Source organism: Serinus canaria, chromosome 4 (assembly GCF_022539315.1).
Source record: "Serinus canaria isolate serCan28SL12 chromosome 4, serCan2020, whole genome shotgun sequence".
In the NCBI taxonomy this organism is placed as follows: domain Eukaryota; kingdom Metazoa; phylum Chordata; class Aves; order Passeriformes; family Fringillidae; genus Serinus; species Serinus canaria.
The window spans coordinates 32739056-32766352 of record NC_066317.1 but is presented as its reverse complement, the minus strand read 5'-3'; the positions used below and the strand labels follow the sequence as shown (position 1 = coordinate 32766352).

The 27297-nt window shown below is 38.5% G+C and overlaps 1 long non-coding RNA gene across 1 annotated transcript in view; it reads right to left on the bottom strand.

Annotated features, from left to right (window-relative positions):
• Positions 1-591: 591 nt before the first annotated feature.
• Positions 592-27297, bottom strand: part of LOC127059594 (uncharacterized) — an 876248-nt gene continuing 849542 nt past the window's right edge. Inside the window, exon 2 of the long non-coding RNA XR_007777542.1 lies at positions 592-677. This is a non-coding gene — a long non-coding RNA (uncharacterized LOC127059594). The remainder of the gene's footprint in view (positions 678-27297) is intronic.

Below are 27297 nucleotides of genomic sequence, written 5' to 3'. Positions count from 1 at the left end.
TTCTTTCATTTGATTCTCACCAAATCGTGACTGGGAGCAGTTCAGAGCTTTTCATTCCAGTGAGCATGCTCAAATGTTTCCAGTTTCCAAAGCATTGCTTTAAAAATAAATAGTAAGGGGGAAAAAAGGAATAAAGATCTGTTGATCTTTAATCAAAAAATGATTGAGGACAAATTTCCCTGCCTACTGAGTCCTTGCAAGTTGTTACTTGTCCTCACTCCAGCAGCTTTTCAGTGGCTTCATGAGCTGCACAACCCTCACACAATGATCTATAGGTGTTACAAAGAGCTTCTTTACACTTATTCTGGTTTGTGAGTCTTTCCCATGTCAGAATTTAACCTATTTCCTGTCAGGAGGATCCCAGGCCCAAATCTTGTTGCAGGTACCCATTCTTCTCTGCTCCACATGCCAGAAGTGTTTCCAAGCTGTGTGTACTTTTTGTTTGGTTGTCTTGTTGAGTATAATACATTAATACATTGGGTACTTGTCATGGTTTAAGCCTGGCACAATACCAGTGCCCCCACGAGAACACCTACTTCCCTGGCACCTACTGTGAGATATGATCAGAGACAGAGCAAAGCAGGCTCCAACTTAAGGTTAAAAAGAAAAAAAAGCATTTATTAACCTACAACTACAAAGGAAGACACACAAAACACAATAGAACATAAGATGAAAACCTTCCAAAATTCTTCCTCCTCCCCCCACCAAATTTCCAATTTCATTACCACCCTTCAGACAGTCGATTCTCAGTCTCTTGAGGAGAGAGAAGTCCCTCTTGCGCCACACGCCTTCCATGTCCAGTGCTCTCACCACTGCACATGGATCAGAGCTGCTTCTAGGGTTTTTCATTTTAAGGATACTTTGACCAGTTCCAAAGGGAGCACAGTCCTTCTCCTTTTGGGACACCTGTCCCCCCCAAATTTCACCCCCTGGGGCCGAGGGGTCTCTTGAACAGAGATCGTCTTCTTCTCTTCTTCGAGACGGAGGGCACCACCACCACCCTCCTCACCCGTCGTCTCTGTTCACTCCTCCACATCACTGCACTCTCTTGGCTTTGAGCCATCGCCTCCCCCTAGAATGCAGTCTCTGTGGCACAGAAACACCCGTGGTTCTGCTGTGGCTACACAAGAAAAGTCCAGCCCAAAGCCACTCCATCATCTCCTCCCACCTAGAATTTTCTTAACATCTTCTCAATTTCAACAGCTTCTCAATCTCATCAACTTCAGGAGGACTCAGCTTTTGCAAGGTTCTCATCTTCCTCAGAGGGGTTAAAAGTCCCGAGCTCTCTGCCGGTTTACTTCGTCAACTCCCACGCCTGGCTGCCCTGCTGGGCACCCCCCCCTCTCCTTCACGCCGGGCCACTATCACCGGCACCGGCTCTGTCTCTCTCTCTCCCTCTCCGGGGGGGGGGGGAATGGAGGATGGCTGCCCGAAGCCCTTGCAATGTTCTCCTCCACCCTTGGGCCCAGGCCTGTCCTACCTCTCTCTCTGCCCACATGGCTCCCCTCCCCCCCTGCCCAGCCAGATCTGGGCAGGGGGGGGTCTGCTCACTCTCCAGCGGGACTCCAAGAGGAAGTTCCCCTGGGAGATCACAGCTTTTAACCCCTGTGTTCTCAGAGGCGTATCCTGCCCTCAGTGGACAAACCAGGTGCCAATATTAAATCTGAACACTGATTGGATTGCCCACACCATCACAAAAAACTTCATTTCCTTTCAAACCACGACAGTACTACACAGGAGTCAACTGAATTATTGCACAACAAGAGGGATTCTGTAGATACTGATGTGAGATTTGAAAAAGACATTTAGAAAACTGTAAATTCAATTATTCCATACGCTGTGCTTACCTAGAAAGGAAGGTACAGATTAGGTAGGTTATGGCCAAATGAATGGTGAAAGTATTTAATCCCTTAACTGAGATAGTATCTTAGCCACTGTTTTAAATGTACATGGAAGGACAAATGTAGCACTTTTGGGAATTGAAGAGTTATCTCTTCCTTAACAGCCAAATCATAGCAGAAAATAATGCTTTTCAATAGATGACAAAGGGCTTCTGAGAGACAAATACAGAACATAGTCCAGATTCCTTCCAACCATTTAAAAAAGGAAAAAAAAGAATATCTCTGTAAGAGAGAAACTTTCAGCATTATATTCTCTTTCTACCTATCACAAAGGGTAGGGGGTATGCATGACTTTCCCCTTTCAGCATTTTCTTTGCTGTTTGTGTCAAATCATTCAAAGAAACAGAAAAAATCCCATGAAACATCTTTCAGAAGAAAAGTTACTTTAAATCTTGTATTATGCTGATTGTTTTCCTCGATTTACTTTTCCCATCTGCCTCTAAAGGTTTGAGACAATCCTAGTAATCCATGTAAGATGTCAACTTTGGAAAGGTTTCTAACTCTAATGCACATGGATGCTCGTTGTTACCATGGGAGCACAAAAACCATTGACTGAGAATATCAGCAGTTACCAGTGCAACTACCAGCCCAACAAGATAGATAAAGCAGCCAGTAAAAGAAACAGCAATGCTGCTGCAATAACTGGTATCTGATTTTCCCCCTTTGTCTCTGCTGCTGTAACAGGTCTCAGGGAGTTTTCTCAAACTGAAAAATTATCTCTTGCAAAGTCAGTTGTTGTAAGCAGTGGCCCTTTGCTCCTGAGGACAAATGCTTCTGTCTTCCATAAAAACTCCTAATTCCTGATGGTGGCCTGGATTATGTAATCTGAGGGCAGATTAAAGGAGCAGTGAAGATATTGCTACTGTACCAGATAGGCACCACCAGAATCCTTCTTGGGTTCTTGTCAATATTGAAGTGCTAAACAAAACAGATGTGTGGGGTGTTGGGGCTGAGACATCTGAGGATAGGTAAATACATATAGTGTAACAAAATAGCTTTAGATACTATTGTGCACATGTACAGGCAAACATGACCCAAGCCACATGGACAATATGATTAATATAAGCACCTGGTCTTGAGAGGTGAAAATATTTTATTAAGATTAGTGATGGTTTTCAGGGTTTTTCAGGGCAGGAATCCAAGGTAGGCACAGCTGGATTTCTTCATTAAACCCTGAGTGAGGTTAGTGATGGGAGGTCATTATGGTGTGCCATAAATTATGTTTTAGTATGACTTTGCTGTCTTGAATGGTTAATTCAAAATTTATCAGTAAAAAATCTCTGAGGAAAGTAATAATGGAAAGAGGAAATTGAACTAAGTAGAAGAAAAGAAGTTTGAATTTTAAATAAAGACAGACTCTCATACTGCTGTCTTAGCTTCTCATTTCTTGTTTGTAAGATAATGAAGATGTCAAAACTTTCCCTTAAAGACAAAATGTTTTTTCTTTCCCATAGAAGATATAAAAATGTCAAGAAAAATCAGAAACTGCTTAGAGCCCATAAAATAGGACTGTTATAAACTCCTTGACACATTTATGAAGAGAATTATTTATTTAAAATATTTATTTTGGCTCTAACAGCCCAGGTTTTTTTTATGTGATCTTTTAGCTATTTTTTGACAATTTCTCCCCTAGCCTCAAGAAGTAAGGTTCAGAAAAGCTGCTACCTTTTACCAATGGGCAGCTTTTGGAAATGGGAATTCGGTGACCTGGGCAGGTCAGGATTTCATATCACAACATGCCGCTAACATGGTGATGGTACAGTGTAAAATGAGATTTTCCCCAGCTGCAGATTCAAGTTCTAAATTATTCTCCAGCTGAGTTGACTCTTGTGCTGGGCTGGAACACAGCTGGATGCCAGGATGCCCACCAAGTCTGTTCTGTTGCTCCCCTTCCTGGCTGGAAAAGGGAATAAAAATACAAAGAAAGGCTCATGAGTTGAGATATAAGGGCACTCACCAGTGATTGGGATGAGCAAAGCAGACTTGACTTGAGGAAATAAGTTTAATTAATTACCAACCAAATCAGAGTAGGGTAATGAGAAACAAAACCAAATCTGGCAAACGCCTTCCCCCAGCCTTGTCTTCTTCCAAGACCTGACTTCACTCACAATTTCTCCAACTCCTCCTCATCAGTGGTGCAGGGGGAAAGGGAATGGGGGCTGCAGCCAGCTCATCACACATTGTCTCCCCTGCTCCTTCCTCCTCAAGGAAAGGACTCCTCACACTCCTCCCCTGCTCCAGTATGGGTCCCTCCCACAGGAGATAGTCCCTTCCAAACCCCTCAAACACAAGTCCTTCCCAGAGGATTCTCTACAGATTGCTCCAGCACTGGTCTCTTCCACAAGGTCTCTTCCACAGGAGCAGGCTGCTCCAGCATGTAACCCCCACCAGCTGCAAGGGCACAGCTGCCTCACCAGGGGCTGCAGAGGAACCTCTGCTCTGGCACCTGGAACTCCTCCTGCCTCTCCTTATTGCTGACCTCAGTGTCTGCAGGGCCGTTTCTCTCACACATTCTCTCTCGCTCCTCTCTTCAGTGGCTCAAAGTGCCATTTGTGCAGCTTGCCTCCCCCTCCTTAGATCTGTTATCCCATTGCGGATGGGCTCAGCCTTGGCCAGCAGTGGGTCCATCTTAGCTGCCATTCCAAGGGGAAGCTTTCAGCAGCTTCTCACCCTTGTAGCCCCCCTGCTACCAAACTCCTGCCACATGAACCCCATACAACTCTTTGGGTTTTAAACTAGCCAGTGATACCTCTTCAGCTGTTAGGTTTCTCATTAAGCTGGATTTTATTAAAGGATTTTATTGATGGTGTCTCAACACCTGTGGGAGATTCTGTTCCCAGATCACTTTTAATTGTTTGTGACGTGCAAGTGGAACATCAGTGACATCCTGTGGCAGCACACAGACAGGCTGTGTTCTGGACACCTTGAGGGATGAGTTTCATGAATTTGTCTCTGGTTTCTTATGATTTGGCTCAAGGTCTGCTTCTGGCACATTTTGGCAGAACCATGTTTTCTGGCTTAAATTGTAGGCGAGCAAGCTGTTACTGCACCATCCTTTAACAAACAGTAAAGGATGAACAAGATCAATCTCAATTATCAGATGCCAACTCAAAGAATAAGTCATCTCATATACAGTGCTGTGTTATCCTGGGGGATTTTTTAAAAATACTTTAGCAGAATGTACCAGAATTGTCAAACAATAAAGAAATGAGTTTCACAGGAGTGTGTAGAAGAAATGATGAGCTAAGTTATGATGAGCTAAGTGATGAGCTAAAACATTATTTAGCAATACCATTTTCTCAATATTTTTTGTTTATTTTTTTAAGGTGACAGAATTAAGAGACTTGAATGCAGAGTATAGTAGTGTGCTGTTTGAAAAAGTGGTATTATTTTAATAAATAAATTTGTATGTCCTTCACCAGACCGTGGAGGCCATGGTTAGCATTGCAAATCAGTCATTTAAATTCTCTTCTAAAATAACAAAGGCACAAAAAATGTGACACTAAGCATTCAGGTGTGTACCCTGTTGTGTCTGCTTTTGGAGAAGAACTGATTATCTATCATGTAACTAAAATGCAGTTACAAATTCTGCCCTGTTTTCATAAGGAGATGTATTACCATGGACAGTAATGTCCATAGTGCAGGTAGCAAGTCAGGACTACCAAATTTTCTTTCTCAATAATTTAATCTGAATATTGGGATCTGAATATAGGACTTGACTTCTCTACTTTCATTATGAATTATTTTAAAACATTTTTAATTCCGTAAGAGTAAGTGAAAACAAAGTGGAATATGCCTGGTAATCCGTGGTTATTTTGCTCCTAAATTTTTCTATATTTTCTGCAAATAGGGAAATATAACACATTTGTTCTACTATGCCCAAATACTTTATTTTCTGTTTTTATAACTACATATTTGTCACAGCAAATTCAGACATATTAAGATTAATAAATATTTTTTAGTTTATTTCAGGAAATAACACCTACTAGTCTCTGGAGTCAATGAAAGGTTTTTGATAGGAATGTTAAACAGGGAGAAATCCTCTGACATCAGCACTAGCTTAATGAAAATGAGACTGTTAGAAGAAAACAGAGAACACTATTTAACTAGCATAACTTTTTCTTCAGGAACAGTGTTCCAGCTCAGCAACAGTTTGTCCAACAGAAAAGATCAGGAGATACTCCTGGTACCTAGAGGCTGTTTCTCCTCTCAGTGATGGAAAATGGCCTCCCCCATCATGCACTGAATATTCTCTTTCCAAGGGTATCTCAATAATTCGAAGTTTTTGCTGTTCCAGTTGGGAGGAAAAAATAAAAAATATAGTTTTACAATGATCAAAAAATGGGTAAACTAGATTATTTTTATGTTGCCAGAACCTCTCACAGATTCTAAAATAATGTGTAAGATACTTCATAAGTTAATAAAATGTTTAGAATAAATTGTGCTGTGTTGGCCAAAAAACCTGTTTGGCTCACAGTTTTCTTACTGTGCTTGCACATGGCAATGATGCAAGCAGTGATGTATGAGTGGGAAAAAAATCAAATTGGTGAATTGAATATGAATTAGTATCTTTTTAGATATCAGAGTATCAGAACAGAGATAAAGAAGAAACGTGCCTAGAAAGGAAAGTCAGAGCGAGAATGAAACAGCACATGTTTTGTCTTATATTGCAAAAATAAATAAAAGGCAGATCTAAGGAACCAGCTCCATTTTGCTAGAGAGGTTCAAGCTGATACAAAAGATGGCTGCAGTGTGGAAGATAAAGTAACAGAATGTGACCACAAAAATGGACAGAATAATTCTACAATATTTTAATTTTTTTTTTATCTGAGTGACACCATGAAGGAAATAAGCCCAAGGAAGTTACTTTCTGATTTCTCAAGAGAATTCATGGTCAGATTTGTTCCATGTGCAAGGAAGATAAACTCTTTTTCTGTGACAAATTACTGTTTCTGTTTATAAGAAAGGAAGATGCAGTCAGAAGAAAAATTCTGTGTTACAGCTGCATTTGACAGGCTCCTTGTTTTACTCAGATTTATTTGGAAGAGTGAGGAAATAATGCCTGATAAATCCATACAAACATGATATTATGATATTAGGATCCAGAAGGGAAAAATAGAAACAAAATCCAAACAAAGCCTCCAAGAAACAACCAAGTATGTTGCAGAGAGTGGTAGAAGTTTTTTTTCAGGGAGTGGGAAGTTCGTAAAAATAGTTACTAAAATCATTATGCATCTGTATCTATTTCACTAAACCAAGGAAATACCTTTTTATTTTCTTGCATGTAAGGGGAAAATCTTTGAAACACACCTGTCACATCTGCTTTCCCAACTGATTTATAGCTTTTACTACAAATGGTTAGCATCTGATATTGTAAGTTTTAGACTGTCACTGTAATTTCCCTGCTTTTTTCCCGTTCCCTCTGCTGAATCAACATATATATACATATATACATAAGTTAATTTTGAAGGGTTCATTATCAGTACAACTTTGTTGTTCATTATAGAAGAATTCAATTTCTACAATTTGTATCTCCTATTTTGCCAGAGAGGTTGCCTAGAGACGTTGTGGGCTCCCCATCCCAGGAGATGTTCAAGGCCAAGCTGGATGAGTCTCTGAGCAACTCAGTCTAGTAAAGGGTGTCCCTGCCCATGGCAGGGTTGGAACTAGAGGATCTTTAAGTCACCTTAAAACCAAACCATTATGTGATGCTATAACTTTTTTTTCAGATTCCCACACTCTTTCAGGTTCAGAGCATGACTTGCAAAATCCATTTCTGAGCATTTTGAAATTCTTTGTTTCTGCAGCCATGAGCTCCTTTGGACCTTGTGACAAAAGGCTGATATTGGTCATTTCTTCATAGAAAGCATTCAACTTCCTTACTGACACAGCAGAACTGAATTCCCCACATTTTCCTAGGTGAATTCCAAGGTATATCTTTACAGCTCTTACCCATGAGGGCACCTGACTACATAGGTACAAGTGAAAACCACATTCTGACTCCTTTACCTTCTTTTAGGTATATTTATATTTTTCTGATGAGCGCTGTCAATCAATTTCTGATATGTAGATTGTCACAGCCAGAGGTGGTCCTGCCCTCTGTTTCAGCAATATGAAAGCTGTGATATCAGAGCCATTTTTATTCAAAGTTTGATACAATGAGGCTTAATCTAGGTGAATTATTGGTGTTACCACAGAGTTCTGGAAAACCTGACAGCGGGAGATGTTTTCAGCCTGAAACTCTTTCTGTTAATTGTGGTGGTTCTGCAATCATGCTCATCTCTCTAGAGGTGCAATTTCTTGGAGACTATGAAATTTGGCCTTATTAAATACACCTGCCTTGAAATTAGCTCGAGGTGTGAAAAATCCAGCAAAATCCCATTTGAATCTTCCTATGCCATGTCTTAAGTGATCAGAGACAAATCATCACACCTGGGATGTAAGAAGAACATTTTGCTTTCTGTAGGTGCTCTTCAGGTAGGGAAAAAACCTTCTCTGGATGCTTAATAGCACAGTGTCGTGTGTTTTTTGCATTATCCAGGTTTTATCCTCATGTTTAGACATGGGCTGTCAAAGTTATTTTATAAGCCTGAAGTATAGTACAGGCAAATATGTGCACTTTGTTAAAATAACTACAGGCTCTCTTTGTCCTGAAAATTGGCAAATATTCCTTAAATATATAAATTCCAGTTTCTGAGATGTTGTGAGCTATTTCTGCTAATCTTGAGTGATAGTGTCCCTACAGGGATAGTCCCCCTGTAGGCAAAAGAAAAGACTTCTGCTAGTAAATAGTCAACTGGATAGCTGAAAAATACTGGTCAGAGTGAACTGGAAATCAATTATAAACCCTTTGGGAAGTCTCTTAATTTATACTTGATTATGACTCTTTTCTTTCAAAGATTTAAGTAGAGAATGGATTGGAGAACTTGTATTCATTTTAATCCACCTAGCTTCCATCTGTCTGTGTATATTTTTGGTGAAAGATCATTTCTTTGCACGAATCTGAAAAACTACTGCTCTGCTGTATTTCACAAGCCTGGCATGTAAAAGATTATTCTGCAACTTACTTTCTTCCTTGTAATGTTAAGTCTTTCAAAAATAACCTTTCAGTCTAAAAATAACCTTTTTGAAACATATTCATTAAAGATGTGTTGAATGTTAGATGAATGATTGCCAGTAGTGAACAAGCTCTTGTAGGTGCTGAGCAAGATTTCTATCAAAGTTGTTTCTTCTGAGAGCTTTAGCAAATTGTGTTATTGAAAACAGGGAGGTGTGTTCCCTGCTTTTACTCATCTCCTTAAGTTTCACTAGAGAAAAGGCCCTCTTATCATGCTGCCAAAAGGAAGAAAGAGAGGTTTATATTGACAAAAACACCCACGGTATGTTAATGGTTTAGTGCAAAACAGGCAGGAGGAGAAGAGCATGAGACGCTTAGGTTTAGAAGCAGGAATAGGAAAGGCTATTTGTCCAGATTCAGAGATGGAAAGGAGAAGTGCTGAGACTGGAGTAAGGAATCAGCAGAGGAAAAAATGTTCAGAAAGGCCAGAGTCTGGGCTAAAACCAGCAGAAAGGCTCATTACTGCATTCAGCATTCACACCCAAAACCTGTATATACCCTGAATTTTCACTTGTCATTTATTTGCTCCAGGAGAGTATTTTATTATATAGAGTAGTAGTTCCCCATCTCCTTTTTATGACTGGTTTATAGTAAATAGTCTACTACTGTAAAACCAATAAAATTTACTACTGTTATGAGTTGTTTTGTCTGACCAAGGAGGAAAGATCTGTGCAGTGTTTTAAAAGTTACAAAATAATAGTAATGAAACAAATAGGTGTCAATATGGTACATGAAAGAATCTGAACTTTCAGTATAGTGCTTTGTAACATACATGACTGAAGACAAACTGCATTTAAAGAACACATCAAGAATGCAAAGTCAAACATTGGAAAGCTATGAAATGCTGAACCCAGCATGAATCTTTATTTTCCTCTCCCACTTCAATTATAATTACATAGTTCCTCTTCAGGCCTCCTTCCCTCCTTTACTGGTAGGAAGATTGGGTCTGATTATAATTCATAACTGCCTTTGTGAAAAGAAAATGTGCCCTGAATCACACATTTATTGCAGAAAAGGTAGGCAAGAGCTCCCTCCCTTAATACTTACCAACTTTACTAATAATGAGGAGACAGAAAATATGTGTGGGGGGAAAAAACAGTTCTTCTGATTTAGCAAACTGTGTTCCTCCTCATTCAGGACAGCCAGTGCCACGTTTAAGTGACTAATATATTCCAGCAGTGTCTTAAGTAGTTCATCCTTTGGCACTTGGATTGGATGGAAGGCACAGACTGCAATGTTTTGAGAAGGCCATGTCAATGAGCACAAGTTACATGTCTAAAGAGATGTCTCTGGATAGTTTTCCTGATTTCAACCAATATGATTATTCAGAGACCTAGCCTACATTCAAAGCCTTCATGTTCTGAGGCTGACACAGAAACTTCACCTTCCTGACCCACTGTTATCCAGATGAATGAGTTCCTTATTTACCTCACCCTCTGCAAGAAAGGATTCCTACAGGCACTCCTGTCTGACTCCACTGTTTCAGAATGTGACATACACAGGCTGTCTTGTAGTTAAAATTTGCCATGAAATATCACAGTGTAAATCTGAAATAACCTTAAAACATTTAAAATAACTTTCCTCTGTTTGGCATGAGCCCCATTCTATCCCATCAAAGCATGGCAAAATCTCAATGACCTCAGCAGCCTCAAGAATAAGATCTGCATGTGGCTTTTAAAACCATATTAGTACTATCTTGAACTTACATGGCATAAAGAGTCCCCAGATCCCACAGAGCTTTTCTGAAAAAAAACTGTTTTTAAATACAAGTGTGAACAGGACCATGCGATACATAACCTGCAGAGCTGAACAGAGCAGAACTTTATGTGGTCACACCAGTATAATGGTGCTCACAGCTTGCAGTTTGTGCCAGATACTGCTGCTCCAATAAAGGAACAGTGCTCTTCTCTTCAGAGAGCACAGCACCAGCACAGAACAGGAGGCTGCCACACAGCCCTCCTGCAAGATGCAGGGATGCTGCCATGAACAAAGCCAGGAGCCCCAGGTACCTTGGTGATCATGCTGTGAGCAGGGGCATTGCCTCTCAGCCAGGATCATCCATCTCCACCTGCCACCATCTCCTCAGGAGCCACAGCACATTGGAGGGAGCATGGGTTTGTGGCACAATATATTTGGAGGAGATGAAAATTCCTTATGCTCTGCATAACTTTGAGGAATATGGATGTGATGACTTTCACTGGGAGAGGTTTAGTATCTCAGCTAAAATAAAATGGTGAAAAGTAATGGAAAAATCTCATAGAAGGAGTCTCTGAAGTTTAATAGTTTTTCACCATAAATAGAATTTGGGGGGTATTGCAGAAGGGAAGTGTGAATTTCTTAAACTTTCTAGTATATTAACACTCAAACTGTTTTCTATATATCTTTTTTCTCCACCACATGAAGAGGTGAAATACAGTTATGCTAACCCAGCCACTTCATAAGTGTGTGTATACATATAAAAATAATAATTAAAAAAATATCTATTTCAGTCAGTTTTATAATTTGCTTACACAAGGTGAATTAATGATTACGTGATGACTAATAATGAAGCCAGTCCCATCAATATCTCATCAGAATATTTCACAGGCCAAGTATTAAGTTAAAGTTTGATATAGTGTGAAATCATAAATAAGAGACAAAATGGAGGGTAACTGGTCAAAATGTTCTTTTATTGACTTTGGTTGTTTACATTATCCATGAAAACACATTCAGGGCTGAGATTTCTGTAGTCAGATTAGAGCTCCTCTGTCCTCATTTTGTTTTGTTCTATAGCAGATTTTCCAAATCCAGAGCATGTACACAGAAATTGATGATTGTCTATACTGATGACTTGGACCTATCAAGGCACAGACAGAGGGATTTTCCATGGGATGAACCTGACAGATAAAACCTGTTTCAGTTTCCACTGCAGGCTCTCTTTCAGGGAGTTGTAATGACTTTGAAGTAGCAGGGACTTTGGATAGAGTTTTCAAAACCAAGGATTATTTATTGATCTTTAGGAACATAATAAGCCTGGAAGATGGTTAAGTAACAAAAGCTGATGCATGAGTTGTCTGAATTAAATCACAGCAGAATGGCTGATATTAAATATATTTGAGCAACCAGCAGTGGGACTTGGAGACATATTTTTCTCTGCTGCACATTCTTTTCAAGACTGATTTCCTGTTTGGAACTTTGCATAAATCCATATATTTTGAACATGTTTTATCTATCTCAAAGTCTTTTCCAGAAGGTTTTTTAAGATCCTGATGAGGAACTTTAAAGCTGATCAGACTGTTTTACACAATTGATCCAGACAGGGTATAAAAATCTCATGGTAAGTCTTCTTTTTGACAATTTGGATAGCACACACTTTAAGTAGTCACTGCTAGTTTTCTGCATAATATAATCTTCAGATAAATTCTGGAATTCAACATTTGGATTCACAGAGCTAGCTGAACAGAGACATTCATCACACCAGTTTGAATTCAAACCATCTTATAGAAAAAATAATAACAATCATTCCCTCAGAGTCCTAATCCTGTTCCTCACTGGTCTGAGACATAGCCCTGAGAAAAAGTCTTCATAGAAGGCATGTGGAGAAGACATGTTTGTGTTACTGCTTTGGTGGATCCCTCTGAATCATTTGTCTCCATAGGACCAGACTGTCTAACTAATGGCATTGCAGCCTGGCTTTGCATCCTGCCTCCTTTCCTTAGGAAGCTGGGAACAACATTTCACTGTAGCAGCACATTTCTGAGCCTGAGGAGGAGGCAGACACATCAGCTTTAAAGGAAGAAATTACTTTGGACAAAATAAGTCTCATATCTTAATGGGTTTTACTATCAAAGTCTTATTAATGACTGAATAGGAAGACATTTAGTTCACAGGTTGACTTGAAATCACCTAGGCAAGGCAAACAATTTTTACATGCTTTTTTTTTGGAGAGAGAATCCCTATCATGCAAAAGCCACAACTAACAACAGAGCAGTAAAGCATCAGTTAAAATTTTCCTTAGAAAAAGCCTGAGAGAAACTTACTGAAAAAGCAAATATTGCTGTTGGCTCAAACCTGTCCCAAAGGGCTCTGGCTAAAATAACAGAGCTGTTTAATTATTCTGAAATTGATTTATACACAGATTTATGCAGCTGGGAATTTTGCAGGGCTCTGCACCATGACAAGCAGTTGAATTCTGAGTAATTATTTCTCTATAACTAGCTTTCTGAAAGAATTGGGTTAATTTCTCCTCAGTCTTAAATGAATGCTTATACAAGTATATCTAATATTTGAGATGAAATTCCCATATTTAAAATGGAATACCAGAAATATTTGGAAAATGCTTTCAGTCACATGATGTGACTCTTGGAGTGTCCTATGTAGGGCCAAGAGTTGGACTGGATGTGGGTCCCTTCCAACTCAGCATATTCTGACCAAAACCAAAGCAAATTTGAAGAGTGGATGTCCTTTACTTTTTACTGTATTACTGTAATGAGCTATATTTTCATCCCTAAAGTTCAAACAGAAATATGTTTTTACCATATTAAGTATAAACTAGGATAGAATAATCTTGTTACGTGTGATATGAGCCTCCTTTTATATTCACCATATCCAGTAATAAATTGCCATCAAAAGCCATAAAAATTAGTTTGTAATGAAGAGCAGCCTTGATGAGTAGGTTAATTCTAAGTGTAGACATACACTGATCAATAGTCAGCAGAGCTCTTTCTCTGCAAGCCCATCACTTAAGTGTGCTGAGTTCAACACTCACTTCAGCAGCATTTGGCTTAAAAATACACAGGTGGAAGACAGACCAACAAAGGTCAAACAAACTGAAGTACTTTAACTGAGGAGTTAAGGACAAGAAAATAAATGTTGCTCTTCCATATGGCTGCAAAGCAAAGCAATGTAGGGAAGCCAATATTTTCCAAAAGGCCACCTGCAGTGGATTGCTCTTATGTCAGTGTGTAGCTCATTTTCACATTATACTTAGTTGACAAATAACAAAAGACCCACAAACCATTACAGTGTATTTAATGGATTATATAATGCTGAAAACACCACAGTCTTGCATACAAAAATGTTAGCTATAATGCCAGAGCAATGAAGAATTACATAACTTGACCAGGCATGTCTTAGAATACAAATGAAAAGAGATGACTTATTACAAATCCTATCAATAATACAACACTATTTAAGTCAATTTCAGGGACAACACTTTAATTATTTTAATTAAAATAAAAAGAACACTTGGCTGTCTTGAGAAATGAATAAACTTATGGTTGGACCTGTATAATCATAACTAATTGTTTTGACAACCCATAATGTCACCATAAGAACACAGTATGTTTATGCTCAAGACATTTAATTGATGAAGGTGTATGTGGTCATTCCTTTGGAGTTGTATTATGCCTTCATTTTGATTATAATTTTCCCAAGTAGCATTCAAATTTCACACACACAGACTTTGAATGTGCAGATCTGTGGTAGTGAATTTAATTTATGTAAAAAAAGTCACAGAAGGTGAGTTTGGTTTAAATACTGAACACATTACCTGAACAACCCCAGGAGATATTAACAGAGTATTTAACAGAAGCATGGTTTGGTAAGCAGAGGAGAATCTGCCTTGTCTATTTCCTCTTCTTTTGAATGTAGAGAACAGTCTGTTCTTACAAAACTTGAAACATCTAAATCTTGGCACACTGATAGAGAAAAAGGAATCATTCACTGTGCATTTGATAGAAGTAGCCCTCCTGTTATCTCTTGTGTGAAATCCCTTATATCCACTCAGATATAAACACATTGGTTTAGTCTGCATCTATTCCACTAGACAGGAAAAAGGTGACAACAAAAAGAAAAAAAAAGAAGGCAACAGAGAAGGTACAGAAGTCTACAGCAAGACCTGAAATTGAGCTGAGGACCCTCCTGCTCTATCTGTTACCACTAGCAGTTTTAGTAGTCCCCAACACACTCTTCCTCTCTCTCTTTTTTTCCTTGTCTGCTCCTTTAGGTATCTATTACCCTTCCATAGTCTCTGCATCTCTATCCTGTGTCCTGTACCCACCTTGGTTCTTGCTCTTCTCTCATTCATACTTATAGCCCATTGCCCTGTCCACTCCCTTCATTCCTTCCCGTTTCTTTTTCACACCAATCTTTCCCTGCCTTCCTGGTATCACCAACCCATGCTGCCCATTCTATTTCCAACTGCTCTTCTCTGTTGCCTCTCAAGTTTTCTCATTTCCTTTTCTTCCCGGACTTTTGGCTTTCTTCCTCACTCTGATTTTTCTTTCTCTTTTTTTTTTTTTATTGTGTCTTTAGTGCTTGTCTAACTTCTTCATCAAGTTTCTGCCTGCTTTCTTCCTTTTACCTCCTCTATCAACCCTTTTTTATTCCCTATTGCCCTACTATTCCCTACCAATAACCATGCTGCTTGTTTTCCTCTTTTCCATTATCTTCATTCTTGAGTAGAAAGCACCATTGAAATATAGGGCAGATTTTATCAGCACAGTTATGTTGCAGACCTGGTCCCCTCTGTTATATAGTAATTTCCATTTCAGTGTATGTAGCCTTTTACTACTAATTCCTTTGAAGTGTGAAATCTATTGTTCTGCTAAAATATTGGAGTAGTGCATTGTGGGGGAAAAAACCTATCTGTAATGAAATTTTAACTCTCTAAATCAACATCACAATGTCAGACAGGTACATAAATAATGAATTATTTGTACTACCTGTCACTCTACCTTATCTAGAAAATAATTCAGTAGTTCTTATACACAATTGTGCCTGGTATGTGTTTTGATGTGTGATAACTGTAAAACATTATCAGTGTCAGGAACTGTGCATACTCACATCGTTTTTCACTTTAATGGAGCTGAAAGTGCTGAGAACAAAGCCTCACAACTGATGCAGATCTTGTGATTAACACAAAATTTGAAGGATGCTGTGCATGGGAGAGTCTGCCCAGCCTTGTTTCAGAGCCTTGTTTCTGTAAGCATCTGAAAATGAGAAGGAAAAATGTCTTCAGTGTTTTGGAATTGATTAGGCCTGTATCCAGCTGGTTGCAGGTGTTCTTTGTGGGCATTAAAACTGAGCATTCGGAGAATGATAAGTATGTTGCAGCAGTTTGCTAAATATTTGTTGTAACTACATTTTCTTTCCTTCTATTTAAAAAACCCACCCTAACCTAGACATTCTGACTCATTTTATATGTTTGCAGAGACTAGGAGGTTCCTGCATTCTGGGAACATATGCTCAAACTGTTTTATCATCTACTCCTGGTTTTCTTCTTTCCCATGTCCGTTTCGTTACAAAAGTTGTCTACACTAGGAAGCACTGGGAAACCTCTGTTAAACAGGCCATGGAAAATGACAATATCAACCTTCAAACTGTGACTACATATGCAGGAGGAGATCTTTATGTCAGCCTGTGCAAAGACTACAGGCTATCTTGGCTCATTTTGCCTTTCCACATGAGATGAGGTAATCAGGAGAGCGGCTTGTGCTGTGGAGGGATGGGCCTGGATGGATTCCACATCCACTTGCTGGCACGAGCTGCAAAGCCCGCTCCACATTTCCTCTGCTCCACACTTGCTGGATGCAGTTACTTTTCTCCAGCATGCACCCATAAGTACAAGACTGATCAGGATGTGAAGAGGTAATGCAACATCAGGGCTGCAGATTTCTGCTAAAATTTAACAGAAGGCTAAAAATGATGAGTGTAACAGCAGGCAGGAATTCCAAAAGTTGTCATCTGGTGCTGGTCATCTCTTCTTGCACTGCCCATTTTAGCTGTCCATTTAGAAATGTCCAAATGCCATACAGCTGACACAGAATGTTAGGAATGTTGTATATCTCAGGGAATATATGGCATAAATGCAGAATCTTGGAAATGCCATGTATCCCAGGGAACCAGGATGGAGCTAGTCCAAAATGCTCTAAATCCTGTGAGGTGTTTTAGGTACATTCTAACACTGATTAATAGAGGTAAGAACTTTACACAAAGTACTTATACAGTATTTTAAGCATCCTGATTGGATTTCTTCCCTCCCTCCAACTACAGTGCTATAAGTATAATCAAGCCAAAGAATTTAACCTGGAAAAAGATAATAGATAGACAAGATATTGAAATGATAATTCTCCTGAGCAGCAACAGAAATTGTTGGCTTCAGTAAGACAATTTAATCCACACTCCTTATTTTGAAATACACTTCTAAGCTTGTTTGTAGCTTTCACTTAGAAAATTTGAAATATTTACTATGCAAAAATTATTCAACAAAAAATTTTCTCTTACACTTCTACTTTCTATTATAATGGGAATGGAACTTGTGCCAGCCCTCTACAGAGGTGTATTAAAATGAAGTTTTCTGATATGTGAAGCATTTTTGAGATTTTGAAAACTCGTTGATTTGCCTTCATGCTCTTTCTCAAGAGAGATAAGAATGTCATTTTAGATGAAAGAAATTAGTGGTATGGCAAGTTCCCACTATCTCAGCTACCTATGGAAGAATCAGTTAGAGCAGAGAAAAGATTTACGGAATGTACTAAAACACATTTGGTTCTTTAGTGTGAGGGTAGCTTGTGAACAAACAAGAGAAGTACAACTGCAGTACTACTACAGTTCCATTTTGATGGAACTGTACCAAAAAAATTATTTTTTGTAATTAGTATTTTGTTTCCCAAGGTCTAGTCTTGATTCTAGCCTGCCTTCTCTTGAGTAGATGTGTAATCCTTTTCCTGTAGGTATGCAGTCCTGCATGGCCCAAGACAGTGAGGAACTTGCAGAGTGCACAGGGTCATTCTTCTTTCCCTTTAAGTATCTTCTGTCTTTTTTTGCCTCCAGTCCAACAAAACTCCACGAGAATACTTCTGTAGATAACTACTGTAAGTTTGTGTGTCATTGTTTTAATTTTTACAAGATGGGCTTCTTCAAAAAAATATGTGAGTCAGTTCTTTCTCACACCATTTTCACACTCATGCAGCAAAATTAAACTGTCACAAAATGTTTCTCTGCTTTCCCTGCTCTGAAATGGAGAACTACATCTATTTCTCCTTTCATCTGTTGTAAAGATGCAAAACGCCCTGAGGTTCAATACAGAGATTTAAAACCATAAGGAGTTTCCTGTGAGCTCAGGAATGGTTCTTATGTGTGTGAATAAATGCATGCATGTGTGTAGGTGCCTCCTGTGAGAAATGAACCTGGAGGAAAAAACCTAGCATGGGATTTTCTGGGTTAGCATCTGTTTTGCACAAAGTGGCTGCTTAGGCACCATATTTCTTGCTTTACCCAGATGCCTGTAAGAGTTCCCATGCTCCCTGTGGAACAAGGTTGTGATGTCAGTCAGTAAAAACTCATCACCTCACATTTTCACCTTCTTTTGCAATGCTGCCCTGGTGTTTTTCAAGTGCCTTCTGCTATGCACTAGATAACACACAGCATTAAAGGCAATCATCTTGAACTCAATGGCTTCTTCCTACCATTCTGTTCTGCTTGAGATACGAGACAGAACTGTTTTCATATTTTCCTGACTTATTGTCAGCTGAAGTTGAAGTTATTATTGGCACCTCAGTGAACGTACAAATGTCACTGCTGCATTCTCTTTGAACACACAAAGAACCAAAACCTAGATCTCCTCGGAGCACTACTTTTGTTTGTCCATATTTAGAGTGATTAAGAATTAGGATGGTTGGCTTAAGTAACACTAATTAGGAAATATGTGGGTAAAAAGTCACCTACAGTTTTTTTCATATATGCAGGATGAACTCTGCTTTCCATGATGAATCATTATGTTGCTTTGCCATTTTTTTCCCCATATCTCACAAGATCCCACGCATGCTTTAAAAAACTCACCAAGAAGAAGAAAAAGGCCAATTTAAATAACATACCCAAGGCTTACTTTCCTCTTCCATTTGCTATGAAATCCCAGCAAAAACATTATGTATGAGCAGTTTTCTATAGATCTTCTGCTAACTAGCTGTTAAACAAGAGGACGAAATTCCCAAGGATGAGAACATGCAAATACCCTAAAGAAACTACTTTTTTCTGAGGGATCTTATGAAGTTCAAGGAAACTTTCTGAAGTTCCAAAGTACTTTGAGACAGAATATCTTCTTGAAGTATCCATGCTGCTGCTAGGCAGCAATCATAAATTGCAGAAGGCATAGATTTTCAGTTCTCACACCATTTTTATGTCTGACAGAATAACTTTATCTGTTTTATCTTGTTGCTACCCAAGAAGATTTACTGAGGTGAAAAGCATTGTATCCTTACTGAAAGAATACAGAATACACTTACTATATATATGTCCTATCTAAAGCAGTTTATATTTTTGCAGGAGGCTTATATAGTGTATTTTGTCCTGACTGGGGTGATAAATTTTTGAAAGTTCTCAGGAATAATGACCTGGGAAATGTATTTTCCCCGCAAGGCTCTAATATTTTTTTAGCAGGTGGTTTCAGGATTCTATAAATAATACACATTTTTAGCAGGTATAAAGCAGTTTTGGAGACTGACTGCTAATGGCAAGCTAATCCATGCACCAAAAGAAGAGGTAAAAAAATCCTACATATTTTTTCCTAAACTTACAGTGTTGTGATATTTTGCCAGAGGGTCTGGAAACATTCAGGAGCACAATGCCTTGGAATATTACCAGGGAGATGTGCCTTGGATAATCATAATTTTGATGACAATAATCTGCACCAAGATAAGTTTCTAGGAAAGAACTGGTTAATCCCCTTGTGCATTACAATATGCTGTGAATAAAATTATTGTTCACAGCTGTACCTCCCCCTGCCCTTTTCCTGTCCCAATAAAGGTGACTAGAACAATACATTTTGTGAGGTAAAAAAATAACTAGGACTAACTTATGATTAAAATGTACTGTTTATAGCTTGTGTTGACATTGAGGTGGTTAACACAGTTAAATGAGAAATAAGAACTGTGACTTTTTTGATTAAACTGTTTTATTTGAAAAAGTGAGGAAATATTTCCCCACATTTTGCAAGTTTTCCTACTGTCTTTTCCAAGCAAATATACATGTCTTGTCTAGGAACAAATCCTCTTGTGTTGCAGCTATTTATCATAAACTAAAAAAAAAGTTAGACAGAAGTAATTGACCAAGAAAATAACGATTTCTTTAGCTTTACTATAGTTGTCTTAACTACTAATGTAGATCTGTCAGCATCTCTGGAAGTATTTAAAAGTTGTGGAGAGCTGGTGCTTAGGGACAATATAGAGGTGGTGTTGGCAGTGTTGGTTATGGTTGTACTTGATTTCCAAGGTCTTTTCAAAAATAATGATCCTACGGTTGTATAGAACTTCTTTCAAAAATTATTTTGGTTGTTTTTCCTCTGCACACACCCCAAAAAATCACTCAGTTGTTGGGCAGCATTTTAATTTTTATGCCTTCTTCAACACCTGCTTGCTCTCATTGCTAAAATACACATTTTGTTATATGAAGCACAATTTCATAGGAAATACTTAAAAAAGCTAAATGCCAAAATGATCTTGAAGGGATGACAGTTTTTCATCTAGACAAATGTGCTTTCTGTATTTTTCCATCTACCTCTCTTCTAGCAAATGACAATGTTAAACAGCAGTAAGAAAAAGTCCATATGGAATAGCTGCCTGGAGAATTATTCTTGAATAGTTTTGCCCCGATGAGGTCCTTCTTCAATACATCAACAAAATGCCTTTTCCCTGAGGCAGCTGCCTTTTACCAAATGCTGCATTTCAGGAAGTAATCTCTGCTTGGTTGCAGCTTTATGATTTGGGGAGTAGGGTGCTAGTAGGCAGGCTACAGAATTCTCCAGAATTCATTTTTATAAATATGGTTGATAAGAGTGTAGCTTTTTAAATTTCAGACACAGTTCAAGAAAAAGCAAATAAAAAATTAGATGATTAAATAATTTCTTCATATTTACTAAACTGCACTCTACATACATTACTCCAGCATAACTTATAGTGAGATGAAGTCAAAGACAGATTTTACAAGCAAGTTATTGCTTGAAGAATCATGTGAAATAGCCCCTGAAAAAAATTCCTACCTGGCCTTTTAAAGATCTTATAATCAAAACATAAATAGATTTTAGTACTTCTAGTAAAACTGAGGCTGGATTATTTTTTTTTACTGTGTCCCAAAAGAGGCTCTGGCTGACAGAGGTAATTAATAGAGGTTTGCTCAAAGCAGCCTGAGGTACTACTGTTGTTTTAATTTATTAACGTCTTAATTTTATAGTACAAACCAAGTGCAATGGTGGCTTTACTTACAACCAATTACTTGCAAGTAATCTCTTTTTGATCTCTCGTGCTTTCCCTCTTCCAAATGCACTTTTTTCCCCTTACTTGCCTTTTCCACCAAATTAATGCCAATTCTATCCCAGGCATGACCTCTGTTTCTATTTTTCTAGCAATTGCACCCTCCTGTATGCAGCTAGAAATTCCCACTCCATATCACAACAAATACCTAAGAACAGTCAGGATGGTTATGAACTTTCTTGCTTTAGAGGATTGATTTATCAAACAAAGATGCTTGGTTAGTCTGTCATCATATAGTAATGAAAAAGTGCTATAAAATTTAAAACTTTTTTCCTATATACTTTTATATCTAAAATTAATGTTACTGCACACAATATATCTTATCTGAGAGTTGCCTATGACCAAGGTCACATTACAAGACATGCAGCTGTCTGGATCACATTTCCTTTTTCCAGCTGTAATTTCTATATTTGTTCATTGGTTCTATACCTAGTTCCTAATTTGGTAGATTTATTATTAGCCTTAATAGGGGATTTAAAATTATATTGGATTCATTTGTTGTCTTGAGATGGGGAGTCTATGGTATAGCCGGGAGACATAAAATCCTCCTCAGTTTGATTTTCCTGTATGATAATTTTGTTTTCAGTGTTATTAAACTATTTACACTTACACCTTTGACACCTCATTGGACACTAAAATCCTTATGAAAAACTGATGCAAAGTTTTCATTTCAATCCAAATTATAAACCCTCAATTAACTTCAGGTTCTAGGCTGTCCTTACTGAAAAAATGCCCCAGTTCTTTTTTTCTTATTATTTTCTTTAGTAAATTGACCACCACTTTCTTTTAGTTTCTCTCACAGAGTCCAACTGAGCTTTTTCTATAGTTACTTTCACTTTTTATGTTCAGCCTTCATGGCACACCCCTTTTTATTTTATTTAGTATTCTTTTTTCCTTTACAATATATTTCACTGTCTGTTTGTCGAGATTTTCAGTCTTCATTTAAACAATTTTTGGTTTTTAAAATTTCTACTTTACAAATGTAAAAGTTTAATTGGTAAAATTTTTTCCCTCTTTATTGGTGTGGATGACCACATACATCTTTTCAATATATTGCAAAGTTCTCTTTGACTACCTACTTTCTTGAAATAATGTGTTTGCTCTCTCTTCCTCCATGGCTTAATGGCAAAACAGGATGTCAATACAAGAGTCAAGGAGCAATATATGTGTTTGTGTATTTGCAGGTGTGGTAGGAATAGAAAAAAAATAACTGAAGAATATGTATTTTCCAGATGCATAGTAGATGGTAAAAAAAGATTGAAATGATCAAAAAAATCACTTTTTCTTCATTACTTCAGTAACTGTTTGGTTTTTTTCCCCCATGAATAATATATTGATGATACTTGACACCAACATGGGAGAGAAAATTCAAATGCTTTAGATCTATAAAATTCGTTCTGTTCTACAAGTATCCTGAAAATATTGACTCTGTGTACTATTATTACTCTGAATGTTGACAGTGGGAATCTTTTACCTCCCCTAGGTCCAAATAACTCACAAATAATGTAATGAAATTACTAAATCACTTGCCACTGAAATAAAGATAATGGAGGCACCCGGGGAATTTTTAGTATTAATGTCTGGGCTTGGATCAGAAGTGTGCTTTTGAAACACATCCCTTGCTCATTCTCCCCTGTTAAGCCTTGGCTCACATCTCACAGCAATCTTGGACCACATGCAGTGAACCTCTTTGGGACAAAATTAGACCGGGAGTTGTGATCTGTGAGCCCATACAGTGCACTCCAGCTACAACTGGGCATGCAGCTCATTGCATGATGTCCAAGACAAAGCAGCTCTGGCGTGCAGAGCACAGACCTCAGCTCTCCAGCTCCATTGCTCTCTTCCTACTGGTCTGTATTACCAACTAAGGCAGGCAGAGCTGCTGATCCTTTGGAAATCAGAAGTACAAGGCTTATTTCAAAAAAATCATGAAGATGTTTCACAGGAGACTAAAATACTCAGTGTTAACCTCATGACCATATTTCTGTTCTTCCAGAACACTAAGGTGTTTTCTAAGGAGTGCTATAGGGCTTTCAGAATCATTACTTTAATTCTGGTCTTGTTTGAAGAAAATAGAACTTTCTCTATTCAGTCGAATAAAAACAATGCCAAATGAAATACTTAGCTGATATCTGTAGTATTTTCAATGTTAGATTTAATGGACACCAGTATTTAATTTTATGTTCTTAAAGTAAAAATGCTCTTTCAAACTCTTCAGGTCAGAGAAAGTGTAGGAGTGAGTAGAAGAAGGTAAGAGCAGGAAGGGAAACAAAATCTGTAAGTGATATGTTATGTTTAAAACAATCCCTGCATTCAAAAATCTCTGTAGCAACGTATTACTTTGAAAATGGAATCCAGGAAACTTTTTAATAACCAAATTAAGTTATTTAATTAAATTAAATTGCTGTCTAGACCAGCTATAAATGGATGCAGACCAACACCATCCCCTCTGAAAGACATTTGAAGCCTGAATACAAATGTTTGCAGTTCTGTATTAACTGAAGTGTGAGATAAGTACAAAAAACCAGTAAAAGCACGGTCAGGAACAGAAAGATTTATTTTTTTATAGAAGATCTTTTCTAGATTACCAGATCTAGATTTATTCTTTTCTGAATGAAGGACTGGCAGCTGGAGAATATTGCCTGAACTTGAAAGAGTACACAGATTCTTTCATAACCTAGGTAGTATCTTGATTATATTGTTATCTTGTCCACATTATTCACCTATGTCTGTATCAGTGGCATGCATGCTGTGAGAAAAAAAAAAATCTCCACAGACTAGAGCTGTGACCTGTTGCAGGGAATAGATTGCTTTCTGAATTTTTGAGATGTAGTATTTTGGGGAAATTCTCTGACCTTATTGACTGGCCTTCTGTAGGACTACTGAGAAATATACTGCAAGATCAAAGTAACTTAACTGTTATATTCTGATTGAGCCTTTTAATTCTTCAGAATAATTTGCCCTTTGATTGAGAGTTGTGCTTTTCTTTCTGTCAGAGATTTCTTCGGTTTACCAGTAGTAGTTGAAAAAAGTGTACACGGAAACCTTGTGAAGTTGCAGCAATGATTTACAATGTAAAATCTTCTGTGGTTATTTACAAAGTGTTCAATTGTGCAAATGTTCACATAGTGTATTAATTATTATACAGACCTGGGGCTGCAGGGTGGGCTCGGGGACAGCCAAGGGCCAGGGTGCAGGAAAGGCAGGTCCAGATGGGAGCCCTGCACCAACACAAGGAGCCCTCGCTCCTGGTTGTGGGGCTGGGACTTGGACCTGCATGGTCCTCTGCAGCCCTGACCATGCCATCCTCATCCACATCCCTTTTCTGGCCAGGGGCTCAGACCCAGGACTGTGAACAGAGCTGCAAAGGTTTGCAGGGCCCTCAGACTGGTTATTCTCCTCTGTGTCCATGTGGGCACCAGGGATAGTGCCTGGGGAGAGCTCAGGCTTACCACGAGTGACTGTACGGGTCTGGGGAGTGCAGAGAGGTTGGGTGGAATCTGTTTTGTCCAGCCTGGAGAAGAGGAGGCTTTGGGGAGAGGATAACAGCTAATAACAATTGCCTGGTACCCACAAGGAGGCCATCAAGGTGGAGCCAGGTCTCTCACAGATGGGCAAGGTGGGAGGATGTGAGATAGGACTGTAAGTTGAACTTGGGTGGAATAGATAGAAAACCTATCCCCTCATGGTGAAAAGTCAAGGACTGGAATCAGCTGCCCACAGAGGCTGTGCAGTCTCTGCTCTGAGAAGTTTTCAAGACCTGAATGCGTAAAGAAAGCCCTGAGCAAAATTGTCTGACCATGTAGTTCACCCTTTCTGAGCAGAAGGTTGGACTAGAGAGGTCCTGAGGTTCCTTCCAACCTTTCAAGCTTAGGATTGAATCATGGTCCTGTGCACTGTGTAGGAGTAAAAGCTAAAATAAAATCTCTGAAATGCAACAGGAGAGAGATGATCTGGCATGCCAAGTGCTGTTAGCTTAATCTGTCGTGTGTTGTCATATCACAATGAGCCATAACATAAAATGACTAAAGCAATCCAAAGGTACCCACAATTCACCCCCCAAGGTGACAGATTTGAAGAGAAAGTTTGAAACCTGACTGGTTTTCTGCAAATTGAAAAGCATCTTTAAAAAGCATCATCTATTCTAAACACTTTAGAAATAGATTTACTGTAATAAAGAGTTAAGGCTGTAAGCCTTTGTATTTTCTGCAGGATTTAAGTTGCAGCCCTCTCCAATGTAACAGGGCTGGTTTAGCTACTATGGACCTTCTGTCACCAAAATTTCTGCTCAGCTATTAAGGATATTTTCAGCTGAATGTTTTGTTCTGACAGGAAAAAAGAGACACTTCTCACAAAGTAAAAGGTTTCTCCCAACTCTGTGAACAAAGCATTTCATAGATTAATATTTGGGCTCCTGCTGGGAAAAAAGCCCCACCCAATTTCACTGGTTTCACACAAATAATTTGCTTTTAGTGTTCTTGTTGAATCATCATTGCTCTGTCACCAGAGTTGCAAAGAGCAGACACAGTACACAACCTGAAATTTATTATAAATATGAAGTATTGAAAAATTATGTTTTTCTTGCACTAAGTAAAAAACAAGAAGATTAATTCAGGTTCCACATTAATGTTTAGTTTTGCTTTGTTTGGGGAACTGAAATCCTGAGCAACCTCGTAGAGTCTGTGTGTCACTGTTTGGATGTGTGAGGACCAGTTTAGGACCAAGGCATGGAATTTTGACATATGGATGATTTAGCTCTAGATAGACCAGAGTGCACATATCTGCCTAAATGATGAATTCAACAGCTACACACCAACTGGCCATTACACTGTATGCTCACAGCATGCCCACCCTCTCCTTTTCATTAAATGAATGGGAGAGACTTTGTCATTTAAAAGATGCAAAGATCTTCTGTGCCTGTCCCTTACAGGCAATGGAAATTGAATTTTTGTGCATTCTTGAATGAGTAAAGGGCTAATCAAAATATTCCATGGTCTTGCATATTTCTAGATGGTAAAACAAGCTAACTGAAGCTGCCATGAGTTATGATAACAGGGAACTCATCCCAGTCAGTTTCACTTTTTGTGATGGTAGATGGATGTCTGCATCACCTGCATATAATAACTCAGATATAATAGAGAAATTACCCACACAGGATTATGCATATGGTAGTCAGATTTATCTGTTTCTTCAGGAAATAGTTTTGATGATTCAGAGGATCCAAGGGCCCCATCCAGGCATGCTGTAACCCATGCACTCAGAGGATTAGTCCACAGTGTTTGCTAAAACAATTAGTGTATTGTCACCGACATGTTCTATGAAAAATCCTTTCTTTAGGATTTTTCCCCTCCTGAGAAGCTGAGAGGCCTCAGGAACAAACTGTACACAATTCTTATCTGCTGCTGTGGAATGCAACAGGGGGAATCTGTGATTGGTCTCATCTGGCTGTTTCCAATTAATGGCCAATCACAGATCACCTGTCCAGACTGTCTCGGTCAGAGACAAGACTTTGTTATTCATTCCTTTTCTATTCTTAGCTAGCCTTCTGATGAAATCCTTTCCTCTATTCTTTTAGTATAGATTTAATATATTATCTATCATTAAAATAATAAATCAAGCCTTCTGATACATGGAGTCAACTTTCTCGTCTCTTCCCTCATCCTGGGACCCTTGTGGACAATACCACAGTGTATACATTCATTTTCTTGTACACATGGGCAGAAGACAGTATGAGTCCTGGGAGTTTTCAAAGCTACTTGTGCTCAGAATTTTATTCATTCTTTACTGATTCCACTATACATATTTTAAACACCCAAAACAGGAACTTGTAGTAATTTAACCTCCTTTGATTTCTGAGTTTCCTGGGAGCGCCTTACTCAGAAATTCAGACTGGATTTAGCAAGAACACGCCATGCATTATGTAGGCATGATGGGTGTGTGGGATATGTATGTTTTTCTTATTTATTAGAATTCCAGCAGTATCACATAATTC